Genomic DNA, 27,106 nt, shown 5'->3' on the forward strand with positions numbered 1-27,106 from the left:
AATGGTACCGTGATTACCCAGAAAGAACTGCGTTAGAAATGTCGCCCTCGCCGAAACACCGATCATATGCGCAGGCGTCAGAGTTGTGACATTACCGAATATCACTCATGCGCGCATAACACAACAGGCGTGGGGAGTATGAGCAGCAGGTAAGAGAGATTCTCCAGGTAGGAAATTAACACTGACTTCGGGACAGTTGCTGTGAACTTCGAATGCCGTGGCCCACAATCCTGGCACAGTCCTGCTCTCTTCCCTCTCTCTCAGCCCCACGATCAGTACACGGGCCCCGGGGAGCTTCCGGCTGATGAAGGAATGGGAACTGATGGATCTCTCAGACAGCCCTGAGCTCCAGCTATCTAAATGCAAGGATTAGGAACTCGGAGAAAGGGAAAAAAAATCTTTTACATCACCAGTTGAGAAAATCACCTTTGTTCTATCTCTAATCACAAACAAGAGAAAATCTGCAGATGCTGGAAATCCAAGCAACACACACAAAATGCTGGAGGAATGCAGCATTAGTTCTCTCTTCCATAGATGCTGCCTGGCCTGCTGAGTTCCTCCCGCATTTTGTGTGTGTTGTTTGTTCTACCTCTTCTCGTTCTGGACTTTTCTACCTGTGAGAATAAGATTAGACCCATTCTCTCTGGGTACATAATGATATCAAACACCTTTGTCCTGGGCAACAAGTAGCTTTCACATCACTAATGTGCCAGACTCCAGTGAGACAGACTACTGCCCTTCCCTTCATATTCATTGGCATTGCCATCAATGAGATCACCACCATCAGTCATCTGGGGGAGGGTTCAGGGGTATTATTTATGTACAATACAGAAAGTGGTGTTACCTGTGTGTACTGTGGCGATGCAAAAGTTGCTGGAGAATTTGCAAGTGGGAAGAAGTGGAGTGATATTTGAAAATATGACTTTTTATAGCATCATTTAGCAAGCAAATCATGTATAGACAGTGTGCAAATGCTCTGTCGAGAAAATCCTTCATAACCCTCTCCAGGCCTGCTACATAGGTTGTGTGAGAGTGCAGATGAACTCAATCAAACCCAGAGCAGATCAAAATTATTATTAACAGTGATTTGCTAACTGTTACAATGAGTACCTCTATATAAAATTTGGTGCGCACATGTCGTGTCACCACTTTAAGGAGGTGGAGCTGGAAATGGATGAATTCTGTTTCATCTGGGAGTCAGAGGGGGTGATAGATGTGACATGAAGAGAGGTGAGTTACACCCAAGGTGCAGGACACAGGAAATTGAGTGAGAGTCAGGAAAGGGAATGAGGTTAAATAGTCATCGCAGAGTACTTTTGTGGCCATCCCCTGCAACAACAGATTGAGGAGAATGGGTGCAGAGGAGATTTACAAGGACTTTGCCTCGATTGGGGAGCATGCCTTATGAGAATAGGTTGAGTGAACTTGGTCTTTTTTCCTTGGAGTGACGGAGGGTGAGAGGTGACCTGATAGAGGTGTACAAGATAATGAGAGGCATTGATCATGTGGATAGTCAGAGGCTTTTTCCCAGGGCTGAAATGGTTGGCACAAGAGGGCACAGGTTTAAGGTGCTTGGAAGTAAATACAGGGGAGATGTCTGGGTTAAGTTTTTTATGCAGAGAGTGGTAAGTGCATGAAATGGGCTGCCAGTGGCAGTGGTGGAGGCAAAAACAATAGCATATTTTAAGAGACTCCTGGATGGGTACGTGGAGCTTAGAAAAACAGAGTGCTGAGGGTAAAACCTAGGTAGTTCTAAGGTAGGGACATGTTCAGCACAGCTTTGTGGGCCAAAGGGCCTGTATTATGCTGTAGGTTTTCTATGTTCTATGTATCCTACCACTTTAGAAACTGTTGGTGGGGGGGGGGGGGGGGGGGAATTACCTGGCGGAGGAAAGTCAAAGTGGTGATAGGGGATTCGCTAGTTAGGGGAACAGAACGAGAAGGGGACTAACATCCTAGAGGTAAGGCTTGCTAGTGCTAGTGTGGTGGGTGGAGGGGGAGGTTGTTAAACTAAAGTTGAAGAGGAGATGGGAGCCAGAATGCCAGAACAGATAATAGAGAGAGTGAATTGAATTGTATTGACTTTATTACTTACATCCTTCACATGCATGTGCATGAGGGGTAAAAAACTTTGTTACATCTCTGTCTAAATGTGCAATTTATAGTAATTTATAGTAGAACAGGACAGTGAATATAACATAGAAATACATTTGTATCAGCATGAATTAATCAGTCTGGTGGCCTGATGGAAGAAGCTGTCCCAGAGCCTGATGATCCTGGCTTTTATGCAGCAGTACTGTTTGTCAAATGGTAGCAGCTGGAACAGTTTGTGGTTGGGGCCTTTTTACACTCCTGCCTTTGTAAATGTTCTGAATCGTGGGAAGTTCACAACTACAGATGGGCTGGGCTGTCTGCACCACTCTTTGCAAAGTCTGTGATAGAGGGAAGCACAGTTCTCATACCAGGCAGTGATACAGCCAGTTAGGATGCTCTCAATTGTGCCCCTGTAGAAAGTCCTTAGGATTTGATTCCCCATTTCAAACTATTTCAACCATCTGAGGTGAAAGAGGTGCTACTGTGTTCTTTTCACAACTCAGCTGGTATGTACAGACCACGTGAGATCCTTGAAAGCTGTTCACCCTTTCAACCCCAGATCCATTGGTGTCAATAGGGGTTAGCCTGTCTCCATTCCTCCTGTAGTCCATAATGAGCTCCTTTGTTTCTGTGGCAATGAGGAACAGGGTGTTTTCTTGACACCAGTCAGATGTTGTTCAGACCTCAGGGCATGGAATTGTGATATTGTAGCTATTACTGGGACTTGTTTGCACCCAACAATCTGAGGAATTTGGAGGAACAAATTAGTAGAGAGATTGCAGACTACTCCAATGCTTGATATAGTAAGCAATTTTAAATTTCAATAGATTGTGACTCCCATATGTAAAAAGACTAGATGGGGTAGAGTTTGTCAAATGTGCCCTTAATCAGCACATAGAGTTCCCAACATAGAAGTGTGCAATAAGCTATTAGAAAATAATCCAGGGCTAGTGACAGAATATTAGTGTATGGGAACACTTTGCATCTAGTGATCATTATGCCATGAGATTCCAAGTTACCATGGAAAAAGAGAGGACTGAACCATGGGTTGAGATTCTAAATTGGAGAAAGGTCAATTTTGATGGTATCAGAAAGGATCTGACAAGTGTGGATTGGGAAAGGAACTTTTTGGCAAAGGAGTATTTGGTAAGTGAGAGGCCTTCAGAAGTGAAGTTTTGAGGCTGCAGAGATTGTATGTGCCTGCCAAAATTGTGGTTTTCAAGAGATATCAAGGCCCCAGATATTTTGTTCCTGTAAATGCCTCAGACTGTTGGGTGCTACAAAGACTCATTAATAACTACAATATCATAATTTCACGCCCCGAGCTCATCTGACATTTTTTTTAGTTGTCTTCTGTTGCTTTCTAATAGTTTTTGATCTTTTGTTTGCCCTCTCTTTGGTTTTTATGTTGGCTTTGGCTTCTCATTTCAGCCACAGTTCTGTCCTCCTGCCTTTCCAATGCTTCCACTTCTTTGGGATGTATCGATCACTCAGATCCCGAATTGCTCCCAGAAACTCCAGCCATTGCTGCTTCATTGTCATTTATACCAGTTACCCTTTCCAATCACGTTTGGCCAGCTTCTCTGTCATAGAAACATGAAGAAGGTCAGTTCAGAAACATGCTCACTCTGGATGATCAGAATGGTAATCTATATGAGGAGACGAAACAGATGAGGGAGATATTATTTTTGCATTTGCATTTACTCAGGAGGTGGTCACAGAGTCTATAAAAGTGAGGCAAAGCAGCATCAACTTCATGGACCCTGGACAGATTACAGAGGTGGAGTTGTTTGTTGTCCTAAGGCAAATTAGCATGAATAAATGCCCAGGGCCTGACAAGTTGTTCCCTGGGACCCTGCGGAAGATGAGTGCAGAAATTGTCGGGGTCCAAGCACAGATATTTGAATCATCCTCAGTGACAGGTGAGGTACTGGCGGATTGGAGGACAGCCAGTGTTGTTCTGCTGTTGAAGAAAGGCTCTAAAACTAAACTAAGAATAATATGTTGGTGAGCTTGACATCAGTAGGGGGAAAGTTATTGGATTGTGTGTGCAGGAACTGGATATATAATTATTTGGATAGATGTGGACTGATTAAGGATAGGCAGCATGGCTTTGTGCATGGTAGGTCATGTCTAACCAATCTTGTAGAATTTCTCTAGGAAGTTATCAGGAAAGTGGATAAAGGCAAGGCAGTTGATGTTGTCTACATGGACCACAGCAAGGCACTTGACAAAATGTCATCTGGGAGGTTGGTCAAGAAGGTTCAATCATTCAGTATTCAAGATTCAAGTATTCAAGGGGAACGCGCTAAGATGGTAGCACAATCTTAATATGCAGCAGCCTCTCCGGACTCTGGATTTGGGGATTACCAAACGTTGTGTGGATTTTCTGGTGTAGTCTGTTTTGTCGTGTGCTTTTGTAATATCATTCTGGAGGAATGTTGTCTCATTTTTTTAACTGCATTGCATTTGTAGTTTCTAAATGACAATAAACTGAAACTGAACTGAACTGAAGATGAGATAGTAAATTAGATGACACACTGTCTTTGGGAGAAGCCAGAGTGTGGTATCTTTCTGACTGGAGGCCTGTGACTAGTGGTGTCCCGCAGGGACCAGTGCTGGATCTGTTGTTGTTTGTCATCTATATCAGTAATCTGGATGATAGTGTGGTTAACAGGATCAGCAAATTTGTGGATGACACCAAGACTGGTGGTGTAGTGGAAAGCAAGGGGTACTGATTGTGGATGATCAGCCATGATCACATTGAATGGCAGTGCTGGCTCAAAGGGCCACATGGTCAATTCCTGCACCTATTGTCTATAATATAATATCTTGCAGTGTGATCTGGACCAGCTGGAGAAATGCAAAATGGAATTTCATGCAGACAGGTGCGAGTTGGTGCATTTTGATAGGACCTCAGTCTTACACAGTGAATGGTAGGACACTGAGGAGTGTTGTAGAAGAAGGGGATCTGGGAATATACCGTAGATGCCGGATTATAAGCCGCTACTTTTTCCCCACGCTTTGAACAGCTTTGAACACTGCGGCCTTTACTACGGTGCGGCTAATGCATGGTTTTTTTTCATGCCGCCAAAAACATTTTGCCTCATAACAGTAGACCAATAAAATTGATGAGTAGTTCACAGAGGTCCAATGAAATTGTACGATAAATCAAGCGCACTTTCACAATTAAATTATTGTAAATCAGTCATTTGTACTCACCCTCATCAACATGGAAAACACTCGAAGAAAAGCATTGTGCGTCCTTTATGGCAGTTATTTAGTTTATAATATTTTCGCTTAGTAATTCATTTTCTAGTTAAAGTTAGAAGTGTTTTAAGTATATTTGTTTTCTGTACTACATCCCGGGATGCTATGACGTCACATCCGGTTTCACCGCGTCTTGTGGGAAAATGCCGGTTTGCGATAAACGGGAAGGAGGGGGGGAGCGCATTAGACCCGAGCGAAAACGCTGCTTTTAAGTTAAAGGCGATCAATAACTTTTCCTGGTAGGCTGCAGTATATATTTTTTTACCAGTCGTTAGGAGATATTGGAATGTTGTTCGTGCACTGTTCAGTAAAAAAGTATACGCAACGTAATTTGTGTGTTACCGATACGTATGTATATTTAAAAGTAGCCGTGTTACAGGCATGGTTCGAAAAAAAGCATTTGCAATATGTATTTGTTTATGTTACCATACGGATTTAATTAAAAGTTAAAAAATCCTCACGTGTAATATCTTTCTGTGTAAATATCTCATATTACAACGTGGGACACCTGCGGCTTAAAATCCGGTGTGGCTTGTACAAGTACAAAATTGATTTTCTTTCTTAAATTAGAGCCTGCGGCTTTTAATCAGGTGCGCTCTGTAGTACGGAATCTACGGTAGGTCTATAATTCACTGAAAGTGGTGTCACAGTTCGATAGGACGGAAAGAAAGATTTTGGCACATTGGCCTTCATAAACCGAAGTACTGAGTACAGGAGATGGATGTTATGTTGATGTTGTACAAGACATTGGTGAGGCCTCATTTGGAGTATGTGTGCAGTCTTGGTCACCAACCTACAGGAAGATGTAAAAGAGGTTGATAGAGTTCAGAGAAAATTTGCAAGGATGTTGCCAGGTCTGGAGGACTTGGGTTATAAGGAAAGTTTGACCAGGTCAGGACTTTATTCCTAGGAATGTAAAAGATTTGATGGAGGTGTAACAAAATTATGAGGATGGGGTAAATGCAAGCTGGCTTTTAACACTGAGATGGTGTGGGACTACAATCAGAGGCCATGGATTAAGGGTGAAAGGTGAAACATTAAGGAGAACATGAGGGGAAACTTCTTCACACAGATGGTCATTCGGGTGTGGAATGAGCAGCCAGCACAAGTGTTGCATGCGAGCTCATTTTCAACATTTAGGAGGTTTGTATAGGTACCTGGATGGTAGGGCTATGTGTGCAGAGAGTTTAGATAGTTCAGCACCAACTAGATGGGCCAAAGGGTCTGTTTCTGTGTTGTTATTTTCTGTGACTCTCTGACAAGTATATTAAATAATACTAATATTCATTTAATTCCTTTTAACAGCTGTGCACCAACCATTCATCTGGGCAGGAAATGTTTACATGGCTTTAAAACTGTGGCACTTTAACAGTAGATAAAAGAAAATCCCAGCTGCACATCAACAAAGGCTATTTGTGTGAGAGTGTTTCATTTACTGTGGGGCCAGGCACCCATGCAGCTCAGTGGGAGCAGGGAATAATACCAATGGAGAGAGTCAAACTGAGCCAGGTCACAGATTGGAGATGGCAGAAATGCCCCATTCTTGTAGAGACAGGAAGAGCATCAGAGAGTTTGATGGTCATTCCAGATACCAGCACTGTGCCCAGTTAGAAGATGATTTCTCTCTCCAACTTGGGTTGAACCTCACAGTAACAGTGTGATGTCAGATCACACCTTGGCAACTAAAGTGATCTCATCTGAAATGTTGATGGATTGATGGATTTTATAAATCTTTTCTCAGGTTAAAAATGACAAGGAATTTATCATTTATCTACGCGAATCTTGAACACAACACACCAGTTTTGCTGTCTCTGTACACATATATAAGTGGAGCAAGGGATTCATTCAACCATCCTTCCTGCTGAGACTGTGGGGAGGGATTCACTCAATCATCTGACCGACTGGCATGCCTGTCAGTTTACACAGGGGAGAGCCATTTACCTTTACAGACTGTGGGGATTCAAGGTCATCTCATGAAGGTACATCAGCAAGTTCACACTGGGACAAAGCATTCACCTGTTCTGTGGGTGAGAAGGGATTCAGTCAGTCTTCCCACCTGTGAACACACCAGTCAGTTCACATTGAGCAGAGGCTGGTCATCTGCTGAATTTGTGGGTAAGGATTCACTCGGTCATCTGACCTAATGGCTCACCAGCGAGTTCACACCAGTGAGCGGCCGTTCACCTGCTACGACTGTGGAAAGGGATTCAATTGCTCATCTAATCTACAAGCACACCAGTCATTTCACACTGGAGAAAGGCCGTTCACCTGCTCGGACTGTGGGAAGGGATTCAATTGCTCATCTAATCTACAAGCACACCAGTCATTTCACACTGGAGAAAGGCCGTTCACCTGCTCAGTCTGTGGGAAGGAATTCACTTTGTCATCGTACCTACTGAGACACCAGTCAGTTCACACCGGAGAGTGGCCATTCACCTGCTCAGTCTGTGGGAAGAGATTCACTGAATCATCCTCCCTACTGAGACACCAGTCAGTTCAAACTAAGGAGCGGCTGTTCACCTGCTGTGAATGTGGGAAGCGATTCACTCAGTCATCTAACCTTATGTAACTCTTGCTTTTGCTAGCAGCTTAATATAGGAGGTGATAGACCCCCAGCCCAGCCAAACTTAAGAAATCTCGTTTGGGTGGATGCTGTTACAAATCAGTACCCCGAAATAACAAACAGTACACAGTATGTGATTAAACGATTGAGATTTCTAATTCTTACATTGACTATAGGGTGAGTAAAGAAAACAAAAAAAAGAAAAAGGGCCCACTCTCTCCATTCACGTCTTCTCATCTCTCCCCAGCAAAAGACCACGAAAATCTCCCTTCTAGACTTGCAAGAAGGAACATTTCTCTCATTGCATAGCCCCGCATTCCAAAACCCAGTTATCTCTATTTGTAACCTAAACATTGCTGCTACAGAGAAACCATTACCTCAGCAGTGAAACATTACAGAGAGGTCATTACATTAGCAGTGAAACCTTATAGCATGTTACAGTTATGGCACACTACCGGTGTCACACTGGGGAAAAAGTTTCAATAAGCTGCGTGCTGGATATTTATCCATCACCGTTACTGAATACAATTTCCAGAGCGACTGTCGGTGCTGAACTCTGCCATTATTGCTGCTCACTATACCCAGTTCTGCACCTGGTCACTGGGCATCGGAGGAGTTTCTTCTGCTGCATATTCACCTTTAATGGGAGTGGAGTTTAATCTTCTGGATTTGAGATAAATAAATCATTTCTATCTTAAACTCTGACTCCGGTACTTAGTGGATTTATAACACCATTAGTATACAATAGAATGTCTTCTCAGGCCAGCTGGACCTGGCCAGAGATTCTGTTCCACGATGGTCCATTTAAACTTCCCCTGTTGTTCATCTCTCGCTCTCCCTGTGGTGATGGCTTCCAAACAGTCACCACTCTGTGGGTGAAGAGGTTTCTCTTGAATTTTCTGCAGACTGAAGAAGTCGAGCTGACTGCAGTTCTGTCTGACATGTTCTTCCTCCCTCAAATCTCTGGGCTGAGGAAGAATGACATTGGGAGTTAACCTCCTTATTCAGGGCTCATTTCCACATTATGGGTTATTTTCCCTTTTTCTGAAAGGTTGTTGAAAACACCACTGTCCTCTAATGACTGAAAGCAGAATGGGAAACCGTTAGTTGGATGTTCAACGGAGCACGGACAGAAACCACAGACAGCTCTGAAACCAGAGGTGGGTCTGCACAGGGCAGAGTTTGGGGCTCTGGATGATGGTTGGGGTAAGAACGTATGATGAGGAGAAGGGAATCAGCAGTGGGGCGTGGTAACGAATGACAGAGTAGCATCATTTGGAAGCTGATTGACAGAGAAAATCATTCAGCTGTCTGAACGATGACACAAACAATGCCTGTGGTGAGGTGCTCCACTGGTTGAGGAACATGTGGGAGTTGGAAATGGTTTTATCTATGAGGGAGTTGTTCCTGCTTGTTTATCCTGTAATATTATATCCGGATGGTTATTATGAATTGCCCTATCTGTAATAATGTATTGATTAGCATATAATTTGTCAGATTTTGACTCTAAAACTGGATCAGGCTTGAATTTATGGTGCCTTTATGAAGTGATGGAAGGCATTCATGGGTTTGTATTTTAAAGCAAAATTTTGGTGAATGATATTTGCCACTTGATTGTACCTTTGTAAGTAATCAAATTGAGTTAAACTGCTGCAGGATCCTGGAATGTGTTGGATTGTGTCTGGTTTCTCTTGGCATTTTCAGCACTTATTACCTTGTTTGTTTGTATTTTATGTATTTTATATTTTTTTCCCTTTGTTAACCACCTTTCTGCAAGGATCCCCTCTGTCCTTGGGAAGAGGTCTCCCAGTCTTAGTCAGGTGCTCAATGCTTCCTTGTTACCATCTCAGATCACTGAGGTGTTTCCCATGGAGGGTTATACTCATTCCACCGGCTAATGTTTTCTTCCATAGTGATGAATAATTTTTCTGAGTTGGCCTCTCATTGAAGTTTTCTGGTCTGTATTTTTTCAAGTATTTCTGTAAGTCTTCAGTGTCCTGCCTAAATGACTACTGTCCCGTTGCACTTACATACATCATCATGAAGTTTTTTGAGAGGCTCGTCATGAGGCATATCAAGATCCTGCTGCCCCCCTCACTGGACCCCTGCAGTTTGTGTACCATCCCAACCACTCAACAGATGACGCCATTGCCACCACCCTCCATCTGGCCCTAACCCACTTGGACAAAAAAGACACATACGTTCGGATGCTGTTCATAGACTTCAGTTCAGCATTCAACACAATCATCCCTCAGAAACTGATTGGAAAGTTAAGCTTACTGAGCCTGAACACCTCCCTCTGCAACTGGATCCTAGACTTCCTGACTGGGAACAGCATCTCCAACACCATCACACTGAGCACGGGGGCTCCACAGAGTTGTGTGCTGAGTCCACTGCTGTTCATTCTGCTGACCCATGACTGTGCTGCAACACACAGCTCGAACCATATCATCAAGTTCGCCGATGACATGACTGTGGTGAGTCTCATCAGCAAGACGACGAGTCAGCTTACAGAGAGGAGGTGCAGCAGCTAACGGACTGGTGCAGAGCCAACAACCTGTCTCTTAATGTGAACAAAACAAAAGAGATGGTTGTTGACTTCAGGAGGGCACGGAGCAACCACTCCCCACTGAACATCGACGGCTCCTTGGTAGAGATCGTAAAGAGCACCAAATTTCTTGGTGTTCACCTGACAGAGAATCTCACCTGGTCCCACAACACCAGCTCCATAGCAAAGAAAGCCCAGCAGCGTCTCTACTTTCTGTAAAGGCTGAGGAAAGTCCATCTCCCACCCCCCATCCTCATCACATTCTACAGGGGTTGTATTGAGAGCATCCTGAGCAGCTGCATCACTGCCTGGTTTGGAAATTGTACCAAATCAGATTGCAAGACCCTGCAGTGGATAGTGAGGTTAGCTGAGATGATCATCGGGGTCTTTCTTCCAGCCATTACGGACATTTACACTACATGCTGCATCCACAAAGGTAACAGCATTATGAAGGCCCCCATGCACCCCTCATACAACCTCTTCTCCCTCCTGCCGTCTGGGAAAAGGCTCTGAAGCATTCGGGCTCTTGCGACCAGACTAATGTAATAGTTTCTTCCCCCAAGCTATCAGACTCCTCAATACCCAAAGCCTGGACTGACACCTTGCCCTACAGTCCTGTTTATTATTTATTGTAAATCTCTGCACTTTTTTGTGCACTTTATGCAGTCCTGTGTAGGTCTGTAGTCTAGTGTAGCCTTCTCTGTGTTGTTTTTTTAATTACATAGGTCAGTCTAGTTTTTTTACTGTGTCATATAACACCGTGGTCCTGAAAAACATTGTCTCATTTTTACTATTTATTTTATAAGACAATTGTGTGATTTAAAAAAAAATTCTCTTCCTCTTTCTGTCCAAGGTAGTGTTCTTTCTTTCTTTCTTTTTAAATCTTTTTATTAATTTTAAGAAAAACATAGATGAAATATGAATACAAAGCATTTGAGAGTACATAATTAATAGTTTAAATAGACAATCAGATATATAATAATCAATATATAAGGCCTCCCAAACTCATAGTATTTATGTAAGAAACCGAAAAAGAAAAAAAAACCCAAAAAAAAGAGAAAAAAAAAACTAACCAACATGTGCCATTATATAATGTTAAATACATACAGTAGTGCCAATAACTCCGAACCTCCATCCAAATAATTAAGGATAATAAAAGTAAGGTTTAGGATAAGACCATTTAACTCATATGAAAATGTTGAATAAATGGTCTCCAAGTTTCTTCAAATTTAACTGAAGAATCAAAAACCACGCTTCTAATTTTTTCTAAACTCAAACAAGAGATAGTTTGAGAAAACCACTGAAATACAGTTGGAGGGTTAATTTCTTTCCAATTCAGTAAAATAGATCTTCTAGCCATTAATGTAACAAATGCAATCATTCGTTGAGATGAAGCGGATAGACGATTATTATCTATCATTGGTAAACCGAAAATTGCAGTAAAAGGATGCGGTTGGAAATTGATATTTAAAACTCTTGAAATAATATTAAAAATATCTTTCCAATAATTTTGTAAACAAGGACAAGACCAGAACATATGAGTCAATGAAGCAACATCAGAATGACATCTGTCACAGGTTGAATTAACATGAGAATAAAATCGAGCAAGTTTATCTTTAGACATGTGAGCTCTATGTAAATTGTATTAGGGCATGTTTAGCACAAATAGAGGACGAATTTACCAATGATAAAAAATTTTCCCATTGCTCAGTGGATATAGGACAATGCAATTCTTCTTGCCATTCCTTCTTAATTTTTTCTGATACATCTGGCTGTATACTCATAATCATATTATAAATGATAGCTACTAAACCCTTTTGACAAGGATTGAGGGCTAAAATTCTTTCTGTAATGTCCAATGGACATTCTTTCGAAAAAGACTTTAATTCATTATACAAGAAATTTCTGACTTGCAAATATCTAAAAAAAATGGGTTTTAGGTAAATTATATTTATTAGATAGCTGTTCAAAGGACATAATGTTATCATCCAAAAACAGATCACGAAAACATGTTATACCTTTCGTTTTCTAGAAAAGAAAAGCTTGATCTATAGATGAAGGCCGAAAGAAGTAGTTAGATATTATAGGACATGACAGCATAAACTTATTCAAGCCAAAAAATTTACGAAATTGAAACCAAATTCGTAATGTATATTTGACTATGGGATTAGTTATCTGTTTATTCATTTTGAATACAGAAAAAGGAAGTGAAGATCCTAAGATTGAAATCAGTGAAAAATCTTGCACAGATTTACATTCCAAATTTACCCATTGTGGGCAAGCAGCTATAGTCGATTCTTGTGTCCAGAATATTAAATACCGTATATTAACTGCCCAATAGTAAAATCTTAAGTTTGGTAGAGCCAAGCCGCCCTCTTCTTAGGCTTCTGTAAATATGTTTTGCCTAGTCTAGGATTTTTGTTCTGCTACAAATAAGATATTTTAGAGTCAACAGTATCAAAAAAAGATTTAGGAATAAAAATTGGTAATGCTTGAAATAAATATAAAAATTTAGGTAGTATCATCATCTTAATAGCATTAACTCTGTCTACCAATGACAAAGATAGTGGAGACCACCTAATAGCAAGTTGCTTAATTTGGTCAATTAAAGGTAGAAAATTAATTTTAAATAAATCTTTATGTTTTTTAGTAATTTTAATACCTAAATAAGTTAAATAATCTGTAACAATTTTATATGGTAAATGTTTATAAATTGGAACATGCATATTTAATGGAAATAGTTCACTCTTATTAAAATTCAATTTATAACCAGAAAAGTTACTAAATTGAGCGAGCAAAGAAGAAATAGCAGGAATAGATCTTTCAGGGTCAGATATATATAAAATAACAAATCATCCGCATATAATGATACCTTATACGTCGTCTCCCCATGGGTAATACCCAAAATATTGGGTGATTCACGAATAGCTATAGCCAAAGGTTCTAAAGCAATGTCAAATAGTAAAGGACTTAAAGGACAACCTTGCCTTGTACCACGAAATAGCTGAAAAAAAGGGGATCTTTGATTATTGGTAAAAACCGAAGCTAAGGGTTTATGGTATATTAATTTAATCCATGATATAAATTTTGAACTAAAATTAAAATGTTGCATTGTATTAAATAAATATGGCCATTCGACTCTATCAAATGCTTTTTCGGCATCTAAAGAAATGACACATTCTGGTATTTTAGATGAAGAGGTACAAATAATATTAATTAATTTTATAATGTTAAAAGATGAATAGCGATTTTTAATAAATCCAGTCTGATCTTCAGAAGTAATTCGAGGTAATATATTTTCTAATCTAATAGCCAAAATTTTACTAAAAATCTTAAAATCCGTATTCAACAAGGATATAGGCCGATAGGATACGCATTCAGTAGGGTCTTTATCTTTTTTAAGAATTAAAGAAATAGAAGCTTCATAAAAAGATTGTGGTAATTTGCCTATACTTAATGCATCTTTAAAAATTTTACAAGGCCAAGGAGAAAGTATGGAAGAAAAAGATTTTAAAAATTTTGCAGAGAAACCATCTGGACCAGAAGCTTTACCCGAATTCATTGAAAAAAATAGCCTTTTCTATTTCAGATTCCGTAATAGGTGTATCTAAAAATACACTGTCCTCAACAGTTACTTTTGGAATATTCAATTTCCTTAAAAATTCATTTATTATAGAAGAGTCCTTAGTAAATTCTGATTGATATAAAGAATTATAAAAATCTTGAAAGGCTTTATTTATCTTTTTGTGATCGATCGTCAAAGTACCATCTTGTTTACGAATCCTAGTGATCAGTCGTTTATCCGAAACAATTTTCAATTGGTTAGCTAGTAATTTACCAGACTTATCTCCATATATATAGAATTGGGTTTTTGATTTAATTAACTGACTTTCAATCGAGGAGGATAGTAATAAGCTATGCTCCCTTTGAAGTTCCACTCTTTCTTTATAAAGTTCTTTGCTAGGGGTCATTGAATAAATCTATCAATTGCTTTGATTTTATCAACTAATGTTAATATTTTAGAATTAGTTCATTTCCTAACTCCAGCAGAATATGAAATAATCTGTCCACGAATATATGCTTTAAAAGTATCCCATAAAATTCCACTAGAGATCTCTACTGTAGAATTTGTTGAGAAAAACAAATCAATTTGCTGTTTAACAAAGTTAACAAAGTCAGAATCCTGCAATAAAACAGGATTGAACCTCCAAACTTTAGCATTAATATATGAATCCGTTATCTTAATAGATAACTTCAGAGGTGCATAATCAGATATGGTAATAGAGTCATATTTAGATAGATAGATACTTTATTCATCCCCATGGGGAAATTCAACATTTTTTCCAATGTCCCATACACTTATTGTAGCAAAACTAATTACATACAAAACTCAGTAAAAATATGATATGCATCTAAAATCACCCTCGCAAAAAGCATTAATAATAGCTTTTAAAAAGTTCTTAAGTAGTTTACTTAAATACATTGAGTCCTAACCCCGGCACTTTAACATATCTTACTCCTGGCGGTTGAATTGTAAAGCCGAATGGCATTGGGGAGTATTGATCTCTTCTTCCTGTCTGAGGAGCATTGCATCGATAGCAACCTGTCGCTGAAGCTGCTTCTCTGTCTCTGGATGGTGCTATGTAGAGGATGTTCAGGGTTTTCCATAATAGACCGTAGCCTACTCAGCGCCCTTCGCTCTGCTACCAATGTTATACTCTCCAGTACTTTGCCCACGACAGAGCCCGCCTTCCTTACCAGCTTATTAAGACGTGAGGCATCCCTCTTCTTAATGCTGCCTCCCCAACACACCACCACAAAGAGGGCGCTCTCCACAACTGACCTATAGAACATCTTCAGCATCTCACTACAAACATTGAATGACACCAACATTGATTTACAATCAATAACATCTGTAAGTAAATGGTGATCAATGAAAAAGTAATCAATTCTTGAGTAATTATGATAAACATGGGAAAAGTATGAGAACTCTTTGTCATTAGGGTGTAGAAAACGCCAAATTTCACAAATAGCTGAATCAATCATAAAAGAGTTAATGAGAGAAGCCGATTTATTCGGAAGAGTTTGGGTGGGCTTGGATCTATCCATCAAAGGGTTTAAACAACAGTTAAAATCCCCACCCATTATCAATCTATATTGATTCAAATTAGGAAAGGATGTAAATAAACATTTAAAAAATTCAGGACAATCAGTATTTGGAGCATAAACATTAACTAAAACAACTTTTTGATTAAAAAGTAGACCAGTAATAAGCAAAAATGTACCTTGCAGATCTGAAATTGTTTCATGATGTATAAAAGAAGTTGATGAATCTATAAAGATGGAAACACCTCTTACTTTGGCTTGCGAATTTGAGTGATATTGTTGGCCCTTCCAAAACCTAAACAAACGTTGACTATCCACCTTCCTGTTACGTTCCCAGTAACTGGGTGACTTACCAGCAAAGATAGAGAGGTCCGCTGAAGTCTGATGGTACTAAAGTCTGATGGTACTATTTTCAAACGTTTTTATTTATAAAGGGGCACAAACGTATGGTTAATACAAAACATTCAGATCATATACATCATCAAAACTCAATCTAAAGCACAGGTATAGTAATAATCAATCAGAAATAAGCTCTATCGTTGTCTAGGGGAATACTGAGTCCAATGGAATATAAAAGTCACTCATAAATCTGCAGGCTTTTCCGTTTGGGAACCGCTGGCATTTCACGTGTTGGAGAGAGAGAGTGGTGAGAAAGAAGGAACACTTGCCCGTCGTCTTTACAAAGAAAATCCCGGTTGTTAGTTAAAATGGTTTTCCTTTGGTTTCAGCCACAGACTCCCGATCCGGAATCTAACGCACGTGGCTTCCTTCAAAATAGCTTCCCGCTCCGACGGGAAGCGCTATCGTGTCTTCTTCGTGTGTCTCCTTGGTGCGTCTGAGGCCCCGCCTCGGCAGCCCACCTTTTATCTGGACTGGCAGGGTTGTAGATGTCAGTCAGGGTGGGGGTGAGGCAATCTTTCCCCCATCACCCAGCCCACGTTGCCACAAAGGTGTCTCCCAAGACAATGGCTATGTCCATGGCTTTTGTCTGACTGAGAGGCCTGCCTACATTCCAAACCGTAAGGCTTCTTTCTCTCTCTCTCTTGCGATTCTCACAAAGGAGGGGGCTGGGGTCATAACACTTCCTTACATGAGTCTCTTGCACAAAAATAACATTGGCATTCATTCTATGGAATACTTTGAATGTTTTTTTTTCGTTTGATCGGATGATTTAAACCATTAGTATTCCAAGAAACAAAATTAATAGTCCTATCCATATTGACAATATTTATTACAGTTAACACATAAGTTTAAAAAAAAGTGAACTCATGAACCCGGAAGAAGGAAATAAGTTCAAGGAGAAACCGGAAGTCACGGCACTGCGACCATTTTTGTAGTTTCATATAAGCCCATGAAATAAAACTAAGCAAAAAGCAAGCAAAAAGAAAAGAAAAAAGAAAAATCCCCCTCCCTCCACCCTCAAAACCCCAGGAAAAAAGCCAAAAAGAGGCAAGCAGGCAATCTAACACTAAAATTACCCCCATGTCTCAAGACGGCAACTCAGACAAAACAAAGTTAAAAAAAATACAAACAACCCACATTATAAGAGAGGGTTGGTATAACAAAAGTTAAAATATAAAATTAGTATTATAAATGTATATAAACAAAAGGGTTTAAAAAAAATTAAAACGATAAAACCCATAAATGACTAATACTGGATTGGTATTTTAAATGAGAGTTTAGAACTTTCAAGCACATCAAAACGGATATGACGTTCCAAGCACTAAAGTCTGTCGGGAAGAAGAAACGACATTTTATTTTTTAAAAAATCTTAATATTTAAATGTTAAAAATATAAAAAAGCGTATACCAGCTTAAAAAGAAAAACAAAAAAGAAAAAAACCCTAATAAGTTATTTTCAAAGCTAATAGATTAATAATATGGAAAAATAATAAAGTCAAAATAAGCCAAGAAAAAAGAGCTTTAACCGTGTATAAAAAATACATGTAAGCCATACCCAAAAAAAACCAAACATCGTTCTGTAAAAGATCCAAATCTATAGACTAATTATTACATTAGTCAACCTGATAGAATGTCATTGGTCCAAAAAACTTTGAGCATCCGCTGGAGATTTACTGGAGTTCCGTCATCAAGAGTAACTCTCAAGTGTGCTGGAAATAGCAGCGCTTGCTTGCAGTCTTTCTGGTGAATTTTCGACATAACCGATCTAAAAGCCATTCTTGCCCTTAAGACTTCAGGGCTATAATCTTCCAGAATGTGAAATTTAAACTCTTGAAAACTGATCATACCCTTTTTCCGGGCCGCCCGAATCAGACGCTCTTTGGTATGAGGGTAATGGAGAATTACATGTCGTGGTTTCAAACTTGAATCAGACCAAAAACGGGAGACACGGTGTGCCCGGTCGATTATCGGAGGAGAGTCCAGTACCTCTGGACCAAAGACATCCATTAGAAATTTAGAGAAGAAAACGGTAAGATCACCGTTCTCAAATTTTTCCAGAATCCCAATTAACTGAAGATTTTGTCTTCGAGAGTGATTTTCCAAATCAGTAATTTTAAATTTATAACGATCCATCTGTTGAGAAGTTGAAGTTTGCTCTTCTTGTAAAGTTTCAATTATACGATCTTTCTTGCGAGCGGCTTCTTCAAGAGCCAAAATACTTGCTTGTTGTTTTTGTGATTCCAGTGTAAGTGTTTGGAGTTTTTCTTCGAATAACTTTAAACGCTCATCAAACTGAAAAAGCCTTACGGTTATTTTTCTCTCCAGTTCTTCAAATTTGTCTTCTATAAGCTTCACAATTGTTTCTAAAGTTATCGGTTCTTTCGTCTGTTTCGATTCTTTTGCTCTAGACATTTCAGCAAGTTGAGAATAATTCAAATAGTTAAAAAGAAAAATTCTGTATGTTTAGACCCCTTTAGAATAAGTATAAAAAGATCCTTTAAGGGGTGTTTGTAGGTTAAAAAGACGTAAAAGGTTTGGAGCAAAGCCTAAAAGCGGTTTACTCCATAAGCGCCATCTTGAGACTCCAAGGTAGTGTTAAAGTGGGTTTGAGTGTAAATAGACCTTTCTAAAGTTTTCTAAAGTTCTTATTTTTCTTTGTAAATTTTACTGATTGAAATGGGACCAAGACATTTTTATAAAAACAAGGTCAATGTCGGTATAGATGAAAGTGTTTATTTCCTTTATTGTATTTGTTAAATATTGAGCTCTGCTTGGCAGGTTTTTTTTTAAGCCTTGAACTAAATTTTGACAAAGGTTTTCCCTATTTCACACTACTTTGTATTTTCTTTGCTTGTTGATATTCTAGATACGTGGGTATCAAGAGTTTCAATAAAGGGTCTGGCCCGAAATGTTGATTCCCATCCATAGATGCTGCCTGACATTCTGAGCTCCTCCAGCACTTTGTATGTCATTCTCTAGATTTCTAGCATCTGCAGTTCCTCTTGTTTCCCAGATATTTATGTTTCTTGAAAGAACAAACCAAGAACAAGCTGGTAGTGGGCTGGTGTGGCTCTGTTGGTAAAATATTAAATAAAATCTTTATCAAGAAGTGGCATAGGGTTGGAAGGTGTAGAATCTGGGTAGAATTAAGGAACAGCAAATGTAAAAAAAAAAATTCCTGATGGGAATTGTATAGAGACCTCCAAACAGTAGTAAGTATGTGGTCCACAAATTATAATGGGAGATAGAAAATGCATGCCAAAAGGGCAATGTTACAATAGTCATGGGGGATTGTCATGCAGCTGATCAGGAAAATTAGGATGGTATTGGTCTCAACAGGAGGAATTCCCTGAATGTCTACAAGATGCCTTTTTTAGAGTAGCTTGTGGTTGAGCCCACTTGGGGATCATCTATTCTGGATTGGGTGTTGTAATGAACCGGAATTAATTAGGTCACTTAAGTTCAAAGAACCCTGAGGGGCAAGTGATCAAATTCACCCTGACATTAGAGAAGGAGAAGCTAAAGTCAGATGTGGAATAAAGAGGATTAGAAAGGCATGAGAGAAATATTGGTCAAAATTGATTTGAAAAGAACACGGGCAGGGATGAAAACAGAGCAGATATAGCTAGAATTTCTTGAAACAATTCGGAAGGCACAGGATATATATACATCAAAGAGGATGTAGTATTCTAAAGGTAAAGTGACAAAACCATGGCTGGTAAGAGAAACCAAAGACAACATAAAAACCAAAGAGAGGGCATAGAACAAAAATTACTAGGAAGTTAGAGGATTGGGAAGGTTTTAAAAAACAACAGAATACAACTAAATTAATTAAGAAGGGAAAGATGGAATACATAGGTGAGCTAGTCAGTAATACTCAAGAGGATAACTAATTTTTCTTCAGGTACATATAGTGTAAAAGAGAGGCAGAAGTGGATATCGGACCACTAAAAAATGACGCTGGAGAGGTAGTAATGGGGTGGAGGTGCAAGTTGATGGCAGATGAACTGACTAAGTATTGTACATCACTCTTATCTGTCAAAGACATTGGCAGCCCCAAATGTCAGTGGCCAGGATGTGTAAAGTTACATTGCTCGGGAGAAGGTTCTTGGGAAACAAATGGTCTGAAGGTAAATAGGTCATCTGGACCAGATGGTGTACACCCCAGAGATCTGAAAGAGGTGGCTGAAAAGATGTGGAGGCATTAGCAATGATCTTTCAAGAATCATTGAGAAAATTATATCCTAAGAATTTATTTTCCTTTCACTACTCCCCCGCTCCCAGCTTCACCTATCACCTACCACTTCTTTCACCCCTTTCACCCCCACACTTCTTCCTCTGACATCTCATCTTTCTCCCCCAGTTCTGATGAAGGGTCTCAGCCCAAAACGTCGACTGTTTACTATTTCCCATATATGCTGCCTGGCCTCCTAGGTTCCTCATGCATTTTGTGTATGTGTTGCTTGGATTTCCAGCATCCACAGATTTTCTCCTGTGCTTGATAAAAGCAAAAGTGGGGACATAAAATATAGCAAGAATATAGTGGGAAGTTAGAGGATTAGAAAACTTTTACATAACCTAAAGGAGACAACTAAAAAAAAGACACATAGGAGAGACAAGATGAAAAATTAAGGTAAGTGAGTCAATAATACCAAGTATCAAAAGTTCTTCAGATACATAAAGAGCAGAAGAGAGGCAAGAGTTGACATTGTAGCGCTGGAAGATGATGCTGGTGAGTTAGTGACCAAAGTAATTGTGGCCGTTCTATCATGGCTGATCCCGGTGTTCACTCAACCCTATGCATCTGCCTCCTCAGCATATCCTGTAATGCCCTGACTGATCAACAAGCTATTAGCTTCTGCCTTAACTGTACCCACATATTTGGCCCCCACCGCCATCTGTGTCAGAGAATTCCACAGATTCACTGCATTCTGACTAAATAAAATCCTCCTTAACTAATCTAAAATGTTGCTTTTCAGTTTTGAGGCTGTCCCCTCTGTTGTGACTTCCCCCACCACACGAAAAGGCCTCTCCTCATCCACACTATCTAGTGCCTCAGTTAGCCTGTCATCCTGGTTTCACCCACAGACGAATGGGCAAACAGAACGGGTCAACAAGGGGTTGGAGGCGGCTTTACATTGTATAACAGCCAACAACCTGTCTACCTGGAGCAACCATCTCACATGGGGTAGAATACACCCACAACTCACTGGTCAGCACCGCTACCGGAAAATCTCTTTTTGAATGCTCTCTTGGTTATCAACCCCCGCTCTTTCCCACCCAAGAAGAGGAGACTGCGGTCCCATCAGTCCAGGCCCACATACACAGGTGCTGAAAAATCTGGGAAGACACACGCATGGCCCTGCTTCGCTCAGCCAACTGCAACCGAAACATTGCCAACTGCTGTCGTACCCCTGGTCCTGAGTCTCGACCTGGGAAGATGGTGTGGCTCTCGTCTAGAGACATTCCTCTCAAGAATGAGGCCAAGAAGCTTGCCCCCCGCTTCCTGGGAGCTTTCGAGATTGAGAGCATTATCAATCCCACGACAATCTGGCTCAAACTACCTATGTCTATGCAGATCCATCTTACATTTCACTTCTTCCAGTTAAAACCGGTTTCTGTCAGCCCCTTGTGCTCTCCGATCGAACCCCTTCCACCCCCTGAATCATCGACGACCATCCGGCATACACGTCCAGATGCCCGCCGTCGGGACAGGGGTCTCCAGTACCAGATCGACTGCGAGGGGCCCATAAGAAGCAATTATCCACTACCACTCTGTCTTCTCACACACAGCCAATTTAAAATCCAGTTTACAACATTTCCATGGATACCTAGTGTCTGAACCTTCTGAACTAACCGCCAATGTGGGACCTTGTCAAAGGCCTATAACTAAAGTCCACGTAGACAACATCCAGAGCCTTTCCATCATCTACTTTCTTTGTAACCTCCTCAAAATTATCAGAATGGTCACCTGGTAGGTTCACATTCACCAGCACAGTCCCAATCCAAATCTGGTCAGCCAGATTGTCGGCTCCATTGCAGCCACCTTGAATCCTTCGTTGAGTGTAAATCACTCCAAACCTGCAAGGTGGGAAATTAAATCGAGCACGGAAAGTACTCAAGTGGTTTTTACCAGACAAATCACCAAGGGAAGATGATTGGGACATGGGAAGCAAGGTACCAAAGTGGGTTCAGATTGAGAGCAATGTCCCAATGGAATGCAGTCTGGCCGCAGCAGAAGTGGAGCAAATTCAGCTCAGTGACAGTGATGTCAGAGACACTGAGCAGGACGCAGGAACCAGCACAAGTGAGGAGACTGCCTGTCAGCTTGGAAGCTTATTGAACACGGAATTGTCAAGTTCCCAACAAGGAGCAGGAGAGTGAAATATGAGGGTGATGTGTTCGCAGAATGAGGCATGAAAGTGGGTAAATGTGATTCCTTGGGAGGGTTGGACAGAAAGGGAAGTGTGTAGGTGTGGCGCATGTGGTGTAGTGGGGCACTCGATACCGCACTACAGGAAGTGTACTACCTGCTCTGATGATTTCCAGGATGTGTATTGGAGGAAATTCAGCTATCCGGACAATAGAGTATTTCTAGGATATGAATTATGGGAAATATATTCACCAGAATTTAGAGTATCTCTGAGAAGCCGCTATCATTGACAGTCCCATCATTTATTACCCATCTTAAATAGGTGAGTGGGTGGGACGGTGAGAGAGACAGGTTTCTAGTAAATGTGGTCCTTCTGGTAATGTAATGCCCAGCGCATTGATGGGTCAGATGTAAGGCCAGTGTTAGAGATTAGGGCAAAATACAAGTTTCCCGCTGAAAGCAGGTGAACACTGAGGTTCAAGCATGACTGATTTGTTGAGTTGGGTGAGAGTGGTGGAGGCAAAGGATATTTGAGTTTGTGACTACATTCTCTTTTATATTTACAGAGCCGTTTATAATCTCTGACCACCTGGCACGATGGGACAAATCTTGACTGTACCAACTGACAAAGTTCTACAGACAAACTCAAACAAGCGATTGAAGAAAAGGTTGAAAGACTCTGCTGGATGTTGAAAAAGGAGGGACATTTCAGTAGAGAAGAAAATGAGATGAGTGTACTTAGTGTATTGTCACCGAACTGCTGGTATCAGAGGGAATATTGATCAATATTAATCTCCTGCAAGTTCTAGTTCTACATGGCAATGGAGACTTTGATCTTAGATTGTCTTCAGCAGATCTGGTTTCAGCTGTTAAGGTGGGGAGCATTGGGAACTACAGGTTCAGTGTCACCGCTCCCTCTCACACCTGCTGTATTTATCATTGCGATATAAGTGCAGTGGCTGCATATCTGGACTATTGAGCAGGCATTCAGTCTAAAATTAATTTCACATCTTTACAGGACCTTCGGTCAAATTCACCTGAGCTCATGAATCCAGGATAAATATTAAATTGTCAGATTGTAAATTGGGCCAACCGGCTTCACTGCTGTACTTGAGGGAAGGAAACCTGCTAACCACAGCTGGTGTGGTCTCCATCTGAGTTCCCGAACAATGACTGGCTGACTTGTCAGAGTCATAGAAAAGAGCAGCACAGAAACAGGCTCTTTGGCCCATGTATTCCATGCTGGACTACTGAAACTGCCTATTCCCATTGACCTGCACTGGGCCCTGGTGCTCTATACCCTTACCATTCATGTATCTATCCAGACTTCTCTTAACCGCTTGTACCACTTGCACTGCTAGCTCATTCCACGCTCTCAACACCCTCTAAGTGAAGAAGTTACCCCTCATGTACACCTTGAACTTTTCACCTTTCATCCTTTACTAATGACTTCTTGTTGTAGTACCTGTAACGTTCTCGCTCGGGTGTGAAGCAACGCCGAGGTAAACGTCGAGATAAACCAGAATCAATGCAAACGAGACCGCAGTAAGATTAACCATTTACTGTTCACTCTTCACATTAACGCATGGTGAAAACTGTTGAAAAACAATACAAGATTGGTACAGTGTTTGTTCCCTTCTAAATATCACATTTACATTGTGAATACTTGCAAAGGTAAAACTACAATAACTACATTACATTAAAGTGCAGCATACAGTCAGAATCTAGCTGCTCCATTGGCTGCTTTAGATACACTTCAATACAAACTATCCCGACTCTTTAACTGACGAAAAGGTAAACCTTACCGACCGTCGTTACTTTTAACAGAATCGGCGTTAACATTTAAACTCAAAATACCGATTATCTAATGACTTACAGCGTTGCTTTCACTGTGTCTTTGGTGCATAGAGAGACCCTAGTCAGCGTTATGGTCGCACATGTGAGTGACCCCCACCCTTGCGTGAATCTCAAACCGGTAATTCCCCACAAGACGCGGCGAACCCGGATGTGACGTCATCGCAGCCGCGATGTATTACAGACAAATCAATTGATTTAAACAATCCTAACTTTAACTAAAAATGCTAACAAATTACTACGCGAAAATATTATAAACTAAATAACTGCCATAAAGGCAGCACAGTACCTCTCAACCTCAGTGCAAAATGCCTGCTTGCATTTACCCTATCTATACACCTCAATTTTGTGTACCACTATCAAATTACCCTTTAATCTTCTACGTTCCACGGCATAAAGTCCTAACCTGTTCCATCTTTTCTTATACCTCAGGTCCTCCAGTCCCGGCAACATTCTTGTAAATTTTCTCTGTACTCTTTCCACCTGCTTTACATCTGTCCTATAAGTAGGTGATTGGATCTGCATACAATACTGAAGACTAGGCCTCACCAACATTTTATACATGTTCAACATCATATCTCATCTCCAGTACTCAATATTTTCATTTATGAAGTCGAGTGTGCCAAATCATTTCTTTCCAATCTATCTGCCTTTACTGCCACTTTTAATGAATTATGGATCTGTCTTCCCAGATCACTTTGCTCTACCATACCCCTCAGTGCCCTACTGGCCACTGTATAAGACCAACCCCGCTTGGTCCTTCCAAAGTTCAACACGTCGCACCTGTTTGCATTAAATTGCATCTGCCACTTTTCAGCACATTTCTCAGCTGGTTTAGACACCACTGCAAGCTTTGGTAGTCTTCCTCACTCTCCACTATATGTTCCCACTCTTGGTGTCATCTGCAAATTTGCTGATCCAGTTAACCACATTTTCAACCAGACATTGATGACACACAACAACAGAAGCAACACCAATCCCTGTGGCACTGCATGTGTTGCAAAGTCCCAGTCAGAGATGCAACAGTCCATGACCACTCTGTTGTCTACCAAAAATCCAATGTCCAATTCAATTTATCTGTTACCTTGAATGCTGAGCAACTGAACTTTCTTGACAACCCTCCTATGCAATACCTTGTCAAATACCTATAGTGTGATCAACCATAAGCTTCTCTCAAAAGCCATCTCACAGACATTCTATAAATTCCCTCACTTGGGATTCAGCACTGACCTGATTTTCCAAAAGCTACCTGCATATTGAAATTCCCCACGACTATTTTAGCATTGAGCTTCTTACATGCCTCTTCTGTCTCCCATTGTAATTTGTAGCCCACATCTTGGTTACTGTTAAGAGGCCTGTATATAATTTCCATCAGGGTCATTTTAACCATGCAATTTCTGATCATCTATGGGGGGTGATTGATAAGTTTGTGGCCTAAGGTAGGAGATGAGTTATACAGCTCTCATTACATGTACGTGCAGTTCAATCTGATATCACCTCTTTTAAGGACTTTTCATTTTTCATGACAACAGAGTCAATCCAACCCCTTTCACCTACCTGTCTATCCTTTCAATTAAATATTTATCCTTGGATGTAAGCACCCAAATATGGTCTTCTTTCAGCCACGATTCAGTGACACCCGCCATCCATTTTTTGCTCTCCCACTCTCCCCTCTCTTCCGTTTTTGTTGTTATATCTTGTAGACATAACGTTACGTATCCAGTAACAGGTTAAAAGAACCATCAGAAATGGAAAACACCTGGAGTCTGGTATTGCTGTTAATAAACACTATTTTATTAGTAACTACGTGATAAGAATATAAAACCAGATAAACCAACCAGGTTAGCAGGTGTGTAGCTATTGAACCCAAGCTTCTTCAAACTTATGAGGTAATTGATACTGTCTTATGATGGTAGGCAAATTAACTCAGTTCAGCTCATGATATTGAGTTGAGTAGAATTAGGGAGAGAGAGAGAGGTGTGTAATTCAACAGGTAAGCTGAAACTGTTGATCCTCCATTGTCCTCCAGAATCCTTTAAAGTCACCGAATGTGACTACAAGAAGGAGTTCGTCTTCTGTGATGAAACTATCAACCCAGGCAAGGGTTGGACACACTGATAACTTCCCACCGGCCACCCCTTTTCCACACTGATTGATTCTACTGATCGATCATCCAAAATCCACATTTTTGTGGGCACAAAGAATTCATCCAGTGTCCAAAACCGTGTGTCTGGCTAGCAACCAGCTGACCTTGTATTTATCCAAATATGTTGAACACCAACTGTCCATCAAATAACACTTCCCTCAGTTACCATGGTGACCCATAAGCTGTTTGTTGCTCTCTCTCCGAATCAGTCTCTCTGACATTTGTTGAAACAGTTCAGTCAAAGTCTCTAATGTAACCTCTTTTTTTTTTTAAAAAAAAAGTGTTTTCTACTCATGGTGCTCTCACCGGCATAGGTTTAAACAGTAAAGTAAGTGAATAATTTCGGAGCACGTAGCTACTGCAACCTACTCCATTACAGCCACTGGAAGTGCCCCGCTGCTGCTAAGTTAACAAACTCCACAACATATGCTAGTGATAATAAACTTGATTCTGATATGACATCCACAGAGTGCAAGTGTTCAGTATTTGCATTGGAACTATACGAGTCACTCTACCAAAGAAAAGATGCAATGGTAAAACTCTGTATAATATTGTGACCATGTAACTTGTAAGGATCAAGCCACATGTGCAGACAATGCACTGCATCTGGCTTCAGAACCACATGCTGGGCAGTTTGCTTCAGAGGGACAGATGCACTACTGGTACTGATGATTCAGGACATCCCGGAATTTCCCCTCACCCCTTATACCTGTGTGAATGAGAGCAGTGACATACCTGTACAGTACACAGC

General features: G+C 40.5%; 1 long non-coding RNA gene across 1 annotated transcript; it reads left to right on the plus strand.

The window, feature by feature from the left end:
- On the plus strand, positions 1–26,814 carry LOC140726585 (uncharacterized). Its single transcript, XR_012098673.1, has 2 exons — positions 1–149; positions 22,922–26,814. It is a non-coding gene; the product is annotated as an uncharacterized lncRNA (long non-coding RNA).
- Positions 26,815–27,106: the final 292 nt, after the last annotated feature.

The sequence above is a fragment of the Hemitrygon akajei genome, chromosome 4 (assembly GCF_048418815.1).
Source record: "Hemitrygon akajei chromosome 4, sHemAka1.3, whole genome shotgun sequence".
Lineage (NCBI taxonomy): Eukaryota > Metazoa > Chordata > Chondrichthyes > Myliobatiformes > Dasyatidae > Hemitrygon > Hemitrygon akajei.